Below are 9,605 nucleotides of genomic sequence, written 5' to 3' on the forward strand. Positions count from 1 at the left end.
TCTTTTTTAAATTTTCTGTTTTATGTTTTTAATTTTTATTGTTGTGCGCTTCCCTGAGTTCTTAGTGTTCTGAACCAGCCTGCTACCGGCCTTGCAATAAGGCAAACCCCTGTTCAAACAGTAGAGACTGGAGAGCGTCTGAGGCTGGAAAGCGTCTGCCAAGATTTATTACTCAAACAACAGAACAAGAAACAAAAACACTGGAACTTGAATCCTCAAACGGAAGGGTTGCTTTCAGCAACCAGCCCTTCCCCAAACACTCCTTTTATTTAGAGTTCAGGGCGTGGCCTCCCTGTGCCTCCTCCCGAGGAGTCCCACAGCCTTTCTCTGTTTGTTCCTGCTCGACTGCCTCCTGCGTCGGGCGTCCTTGAACAGGGCCAGCTGTGGGTCATCATCCTCCGCACTATCGGGCTCACGCAGCTGAGAAGAGGGCCCCGGCTGGGGGCTCTGCGAAGCCTCCAAGCCATCATCAGCCAGTTCGTCTTCCACACCCTCCTCCTCCCCCTCATCTGAGTCATCCGAGACATCTGAGCCGGCTGCCGGACCCACAGGCTGGCCCTGAGTCACAACACTATCCCGCACCGCAGGGCCCTTCCCCCGGGGCTGCCGATCCGGATGCGGTCGGGATGGGAATTGTTCGTGAAAAGCAGTCACCAACGCAGGGGCATGAACGGCGGTCGCGTCTTCCCATGTGAAGTCCTCCGGCCCGTACCCTTTCCACTCGATCAGGTACTGGAAGCGACCTTTCAACCAACGGGAATCCCTGATGCTGGCGACCTCGTACTCGGGGGTGCTGCCTCCATCACGAGGTCCTGATGGGGGAGGTTCCGCTTGACGAAGTGGACAAGCCGGTTGTTCGGGGACCAACAAGGACCGATGGAAGACGGGATGCACGCGCAGGGAACGTGGCAGAGTTAAACGATAGGCGACCGGATTGATGACGGCCTCGACTGGGAACAGTCCAAGGTAACGGTGGTCCAGCTTCCTCGCCGGCCGTGTGGATGGTAGGTTCCTGGTGGACAGCCAGACCCGATCCCCCACCGATAGTGGAGGCGTATCCCTTCTCGACCGATCGGCGAACCTCTTGTAGTCGGCCTTGGCCTTCTCCAGCTGCCGTCGCACCAACCGATGGATCGCCTGTAACTCCGCCATGAAGTCGTTCGCTGCCGGCTCCGGTGAGTCCACGGGAGAAAGGGGGAAAAACCGGGGGTGATAACCCACATTGGCCAAGAACGGTGTCATCTGCGTGGAGGTGTGCTGCGAGTTGTTAAAAGCAAACTCGGCTATGGCCAAATAGTCCACCCAATTGTCCTGCTGCAGGTTGACGTAGCAGCGCAGATACTGCTCTAAGATACCGATGACCTTCTCGGTACCCCCGTCAGTTTGAGGATGATGCGCGGACGAGAGGCAAACCTTAATGTCCAACGCACACATCAACTCCTGCCAGAAGCGGGCTGTAAACTGGGCCCCCCTATCGGAGACGACTCTATCGGGAAGGCCGTGCAGCCAAAACACCTGTTGGATGAACATGCGACTAGTGGCGCGAGCTGACGGTAAGCCGCGACAGGGGATGAAGTGCGCCATCTTGGTCAGCATGTCCACCACCACAAACACTGTCGTGAAGCCGGAGGATGGGGGTAGATCCGTCAAAAAGTCCATGGACACAGCCCCCCAGGGTCTCTTGGGTGTTGGCAAAGGCTGCAGTAAACCAGGCGGGGCCCCTGTCGCTGACTTGGCCTGCCTGCATGGAATGCAGGAGGTGACATAAGACTGGACGTCGTGTCGGACTCGGGGCCACCAGAAGGTACGGGAGACCAGGTTCAGAGTCTTGAACAGGCCAAAATGCCCCGCAGCCGGGTTATCATGACACTGGCTGAGGACGAGTCCCCTGAGTGGCCCTCCCGGAACATAGAGCCGGTCACGATAATACAAAAGTCCATCCATGACCGACCAAGGCGAATCTGGCCCCACCTCTTCCTTCCGCTGAGCCACCCACGCCTCCTGCTGCTGCGCCTCCCGGATCCGAGCCCGTATATCAACCGGCTCCCGCACCGCGGCAAAAGACTCGACAGGGATCACTGTCCTGGGCAGAAGCTTGTCTTCCACTCGGGTATATTCAGGCTTCCTGGACAGAGCATCCGCTCTCTGATTGTGCCCGCTTGGTATGTACCGCACCCGGAAGTCAAACCTCGCAAAGAAAAGGGACCACCGGATCTGGCGTTGGTTCAAATTCCGAGCGGTCTGCAGGCTTTCCAGATTCTTGTGGTCCGTCCGGACCTCGATTTGATGCCGCGCCCCCTCCAGATGATGCCTCCAAGCCTCGAACGCCGCCTTGATGGCCAGCAGCTCCTTCTCCCAGATGGTATAGTTGCGCTCCGAGGGGTTCAATTTCCGAGAGTGATATGCGCAAGGGAAAAGGGTACCGCTGGGCGTCGTTGCCTGGAGTAACACGGCCCCAATGGCAATGTCGGAGGCGTCCGCCTCCACGACAAACGGCCGTTGCGGGTCAGGATGCTTCAAGATGGGCTCCTTCATGAAGGCGTCCTTCAAAGCCTGGAACGCCTGTTGTTCGGGGGCGTTCCACTGGAACCGAGTCTTCTTCTGCAGGAGCCGGGTGAGGGGGGCTGTCAAGGCAGCAAAGCCAGGGATGAATGTTCGATAGTAGTTGGCAAATCCAAGAAGTCGCTGAACATCCTTCACGCGACGCGGGGGTTGCCAACTCTGCAACGACTCAACTTTACTCGGCTCCATGGCGATGCCCTCAGGAGAAATGCGGTGACCCAGGAAATCGATGGTCACCTGGTAGAACTGACACTTCTCCAACTTGGCAAACAGCCGATGTTCCCGGAGGCGCTGCAGGACCTGACGGAGATGCTGATGATGCACTTCACGCGACGGGGAGTAAATCAGGATGTCGTCCAGGTAAATCACGACAAACTGGTCCAACAGATCCCGAAAGATGTCGTTCATAAAATGCTGAAACACAGCGGGGGCGTTGGTCAGGCCAAACGGCATCACCGTGTACTCGAAATGTCCATAGCGAGTACCAAACGCCGTCTTCCACTCATCACCCGGCCGAACCCTGACGAGGTTGTAAGCTCCACGCAGGTCCAGTTTCGTGAAGATCTTAGCCTCCCGGAGTCGGTCCAAGAGCTCGGGGATGAGGGGCAGCGGGTAACGGTTACGCACCGTGATGGCGTTGAGTTTCCGGTAGTCACAGCAAAGCCATAACTCGCCCGACTTCTTTTTGACGAAGAGCACGGGCGCAGACACTGGCGAGGACGAGGGCCGGATGAAACCGCGAGCCAAATTCTTTGTCAGGAAGTCCCGCAATGCAGCCAACTCGGGCTCCGACATGGAGTACAAACGCCCCACTGGGAGAGGCGCATCAGGGACTAGATCAATGGAGCAGTCATAGGGCCTGTGCGGGGGTAATTGATCCGCCTCTGACTCGCTGAACACATCAGCAAAGTCGGACAGTTCAGGAGGCAAGGAAACCCCTGGGGAACCCTCCACCTGGCCGGCACAGATATGGCGGGTGTGGTCCACGCACTGCAAACTTGGGAAGGTGACCAAGTTCTGAGACCAATAGATCTGTGGATCATGCGCCCGGAGCCACGCCAGTCCCAAGACCATGGGGAAGTGCAGATCCGAAGTGATGTAGAACTGGATGGCCTCCACATGGGAACTGATGGCCATACACACTGGTTGCGTGGCGGCCGTAATAGGCCTGGACAGGAGCACTCGACCATCGATAGTCTCCACTAGCATGGGCGGATCCACCGGACACTGGGGAACAGCCCATTTGGCCACAAAGGCCGAGTCCATAAAGTTTGTGGTAGCCCCAGAGTCAATTAAGGCATGGACCGGAATCCCCTCTGGCTTGCCAGGAAGGATCAGACGTGCCTCCAAAATCAAATGCCGTGGAGGTTCACAGGCACCGTCGGAACGGCGTCGCTCGGTGTGGTCGTTGTGGGTCGCCCGATCTATCACACCGTCTAGATCGGGCTCGGGCCATTTCCCGACAGCAAAGTAGGGGACTTTCTCGGGGCAGGCTTGGTCACTGATGCCCGCTGACGCTTCTTTGGGCAAGAAGCAGCCAAATGTCCAGGGTCCCCACAGTAAAAACACAACCCCCCGATCGTCGTCTGTCCATTTCCGTCACCGATAGACGGGACCTGGCGGCACCCAGCTCCATTGGCTCCTCCCTCTGGACTGGGGGCTCACGCTCAACAGGGGCGGCAGGGGTCTGTGGGGTGGCACGGCGACTCTTTCGCTGCTGCAGCCGGGCATCGATCCGCAGACAAAGATGGATCAGCCCATTCAGGTCTGAGGGAATGTCCACACGGGCCAGCTCATCCAACATCTCCTCCGACAATCCATCCTGGAAGGCATCCACGAGCGCAGCCTCATTCCAGGCGGAATCCTGGCTAAGCAGCCGGAAATCGCTGATATAGGCCTGTAGGGGGCGCTGACCCTGCCTCAGAGCTTTCAGGCGTCGGGTGGCAGTCTGCGCCTTAATTGGGTCCTCGTACATTAGGCGCATATGGTCACAAAACCCCCCAAAGTTATCCAAAAAAGGGCTAGGTTGTGCCAGCAGAGGCGTGCCCCAACGAGCTGCATCCCCCGACAGAAGGCTTAACACGAATCCCACCTTATCCCGGTCAGTGGGGAAATCAGCTGCTCTCACGCTGATAAAAAGCTGGCATTGTCCCAGGAAGGCAGGAAACAGTTCTGGATTGCCAGCAAATTTATCCGGCATTGCTATCTGACATTTCCTCCTGGGTGGGGGTGCAGCATGTACCTGAGCTTGCAGTTGAGCCACCTGAGCTGCCAGCAAAGTGAGTTGCTGGGTGAGCTGAGCATTCTCGGCACGTAGCTGCTCCATCGTAGTAGTAAGGGGTGGGAGGCTGAAAGCAAACTGTTCTGAACCAGCCTGCTACCGGCCTTGCAATAAGGCAAACCCCTGTTCAAACAGTAGAGACTGGAGAGCGTCTGAGGCTGGAAAGCGTCTGCCAAGATTTATTACTCAAACAACAGAACAAGAAACAAAAACACTGGAACTTGAATCCTCAAACGGAAGGGTTGCTTTCAGCAACCAGCCCTTCCCCAAACACTCCTTTTATTTAGAGTTCAGGGCGTGGCCTCCCTGTGCCTCCTCCCGAGGAGTCCCACAGCCTTTCTCTGTTTGTTCCTGCTCGACTGCCTCCTGCGTCGGGCGTCCTTGAACAGGGCCAGCTGTGGGTCATCATCCTCTGCACTATCGGGCTCACGCAGCTGAGAAGAGGGCCCCGGCTGGGGGCTCTGCGAAGCCTCCAAGCCATCATCAGCCAGTTCGTCTTCCACACCCTCCTCCTCCCCCTCATCTGAGTCATCCGAGACATCTGAGCCGGCTGCCGGACCCACAGGCTGGCCCTGAGTCACAACACTTAGGGAGAAGGGCGGCATATACATTTAATAAAATAAATAAATAAATAAAAAATAAATTGCAGAATATGGTTTTTATCAGTTGATATGATGTAGTCAATTTTGCTATTTTACCCAGAAAGACTCTTCCATGTCAATTTTCTGCTAGCTTTTTTCTTGTAAAAGGAATTCATGATAGAACAGACTATAATGTGCCATGTTGGTCCAATGCAGGTTGGCAGATGTGATTGGTGTTAGTCTAAGGTACCTATCATGGCCTGTTTGCCTGGGGAGACCCTTCTGGATATATACATGTCCGATGATATAGCCCACAATTACATTTACCCACACAAGCCCCTTCACCTCATCAAGGCCCTGATCACAATACTAAAGCTACGAGTGGCATAAAGAGCCATGGAAAGATACATTACAAGACAAGATAGGAAGACCCGCACATGGATTAGAGAACAAACGAAAGTATATGATATCATCAAGAGAGTAAAAGAATTGAAATGGAAATGGGCTGGTCACATAGCAAGAAGAACTGACGGCAGGTGGACTAAGGCAGTCATAGAATGAATCCCACTTGATAAAAAAGCGTCCACAAAAGAGACCTAAAACAAGACGGATCAATGACATCAGCAAGTATTGTGGGCCCAATTGGCAAAGGAAAGCTCAGGACTAGTTGGAAACATACAGAAGAGGCCTTCATCCTGCAGTAGATAGGCAATGGCTATCGGCATATTAAAACCTGGAAAAGAAAGCAACAAGCCAGAAAACTATCGCCCCATTGCTCTGTTAAGTGTTTGTTATAAACTACTTGAAAGGTTGATACTTAACAGAATTGGACAGAAAATTAACGAACAAATACTGATTGAACAGGCTGGGTTTAGATCTTATTGGAGCTGTGCCGATCAAATCCTTAGTCTTACTAGCCACATTGAAAGCAGCTATCAGAATAAATTGAAAACATCTGTTGTATTTGTGGATCTCACAGCAGCAGACGATACAGTGTGGAGGGATGGTCTATTAAGCAAATTCCTCCACGCTGTCCCTTGTAGGACCATGGGCCACCTAATAAATAACATGCTCTCAGCAAGGACCTTTCAAGTCATCATGGGCGATAAAATTAGTAAGCAAAGACATCTGAATAATGGACTCCCTCAGGGCTCTGTATTGGCCCCATCCTTATTCAACTTACCGGTATATATTTCCGATATACCACCCATGCTATCAACAAAGTTCTCTTACGCTGATGACTTGGCATTAGCATATAGCCACAAGGACATCGAAGTTACAGAAGGTGTACTTACATCTTACAACTCTGAGCACATACTTCCACCAATGGAGGTTAATCCCAAGCGTAAGTAAGACAGTCACATCATGTTTCCACCTTAATAATAAACTGGCAAAAAGAGAACTCAATGTATACCTAAATAACAAATTGCTCCCATATGAGGCAACTCCAAAATATCTGGGGGTCACCTTAGACAGGACCCTGTCTTTTAAAAAACATATTCAGAATATGGCTGCCAAGGTTAACAGCAGAAACAACATTCTGCAAAAACTATGCGGAACAACTTGGGGAGCTTCAGCTCCAATTCTTCGATGCGCAGCCCTTGGGCTTTGCTACTCTGTAGCGGAATACTGTGCACCTGTATGGATAAACAGCTCACATACAAGACTTGTTGATGTTCAACTCAACCATACGATGAGATTAATTACTGGGTGCATAAAATCTACACCTATTCGCTGGCTACCAGTTCTTAGCCACATACTTCCCCCGCACTTACGACGACAAGAAGCTCTCATCCGGGAGTATAGTAAGATCCTGCTAAACTCCTCTCTACCCATTCATGCCTATACCTCTGATCTCTTAAGATGTCAATTAAAGTCAAGAAATCCACCACTCCTCACAGCGCTTAAGCTGCTGGCCGAACATCAGAGCACTATACAAAAGTGGATGGAAGCACGGAGTAGCTATACCTCCCAAGATATTTCTGAGCATATTAATTCTAATAGTATACCTCCAGGATTTAATCTACCCCGACACATATGGGTGACATACACTAGAATTAGAACGACTCATGGGGTGTGTGCCGATACTCTGTATAAATGGGGAAAGACACCTTCAGCACAATGTGATTGCGGGGCTCCCCGACAGACTATCCAACATATAGTGAGGGAATGCACTAATAGAAGATACCCAGGAGATTTTAAGGACTTCCTCTGCGTAACAACGGCAGCTACTGACTGGATCTCCAAACTCGACATTAAACTCTGAAATGTTATTTCTGTTTTCCTCTTAGGTTTTATAATTGCTTCTTTTTAAAAAAATTGTTTTAACTGTTCTAACTTTTAAATCTGAACTGCTTTTAATTCTGTGTGTGACCAGCCATATGCTAAATAAATAAATAAATAAATAAATAATGGCATGATGATGATGATGATGATGATGATGATGATGATGATGATGATAAAGTTGGATGGGACCTTGGAGGTCATCTAGTCCAACTCCCTGTTCTATACCATTTCAGACAAATGGCTGTCCAATCTCTTCTGAAAGACTTCCAGTGTTGGATCATTCACAGCTTCTGGAGGCAGGTTGTTCCATTGATTAATTGTTCTAATTGTCAGGAAATTTCTCCTTAGTTCTAGGTTGCTTCTCTCTTTGGTTATTTTCCATCCATTGCTATTTGTCCTGCCTTCAGGTGCTTTGGAGGATAGCTTGACTCCCTCTTCTTTGTGGCAGCCCCTGAGATAGTGGAACACTGCTATCATGTCACCCCTTGTCCTTCTCTTCATTAGACTAGACATACCCAATTCCAGCAACTGTTTCTTATGTTTTAGCCTCAAGTTCGCACCAGTTCGGTAGAACTGGTAGCTATCTTTTTGTTGCCCAGGCCCAGAATGGATGTCCAGAAGCGGCATCCACACAGAGAACCGATTGTTCATTTCATTTCATTTCATTTATTATATTTGTATACCGCCCTTCTCCCGAAGGACTCAGGGCGGTGAACAGGGCACATATAAAAATACAGAATACAAAAATTAAGAAAGAATTAAATAAGAGCCCGAGCTAAAACAATAGAATAATATAAAAAACCGCAATAAAAACCCCAGCACATCCCCCATCAGGCCAGGCCGGCTTGTTCAAATAGATAGGTCTTCAGACCGCGTCGGAAGGAGCGAAGGTCAGGTGCCATCCGGAGCTCAACCGGCAGCTGATTCCATAAAGCCGGAGCGCCCACAGAGAACGACCTCCCCCTGGGGGCCACCAGCCGACATTCTCTGACCGGTGGCACCCTGAGGAGGCCCTCTCTGTGGGAACGCACAGGGCGGAGGGAAGTTGACGCCGGCAGCAGGTGATCCCCGAGGTACTCCGGACCCATGCCATATAGGGCCTTGAAAACCATTACCAAAACCTTGAACCTCACCCGGAAGACGACTGGTAGCCAATGCAGCTCGCGGAGCAAAGGTGTAACATGGGAGTACCGGGAAACTCCCAAGACAACTCTCGCGGCTGCATTCTGTACCAGCTGGAGCCTCCGAGTGGTCTTCAAGGGAAGCCCCATGTAGAGAGCGTTGCAGTAGTCCAGACGAGAGGTCACGAGCGCATGAGTGACTGTACACAGGGCATCCCGGTCTAGATAGGGCCGCAACTGGCGCACCAGGCAAACCTGGGCAAAAGCCCCCCTCGTCACAGCCACTATATGATCTTCCAAAGTAAGCCGCAAATCTAGGAGGACTCCCAAGTTCACATATTTGAATCCCACCACTGCCCCTGATCATCTTTGTTGTTCTTCTCTGTACTCTTTCTAGAGTCTCAACATCTTTTTTACATCATGGTGACCAAAACTGGATCCAGTATTCCAAATGTGGACTTACCAAGGCATTGTAAAGTGGTATTAACACTTCACATGATCTTGATTGTATCCCTCTGTTAATGCAGCCTAGCACTGTGTTGGCTTTTTTGGCAGCTGCAGCACACTGCTGACTCATATTTAAGTGATTGTCAACTAAGACTTCGAGATCCCTCTCACAGTTACTACTATTGAGCAAGGTACCACCTATACCAGTGGTAGGCAACCTTAGCTCTTTTATGACTCATGGACTTCAACTCCCAGAATTCCTGAGCCAGCCATGCTGACAGGAAAGGGAGAGGTTTCCATGCTGAGGCATGCTGGCTCAGGAATTCT

The sequence above is a fragment of the Vipera berus genome, assembly GCF_964194415.1.
Source record: "Vipera berus genome assembly, chromosome: 1".
Lineage (NCBI taxonomy): Eukaryota > Metazoa > Chordata > Lepidosauria > Squamata > Viperidae > Vipera > Vipera berus.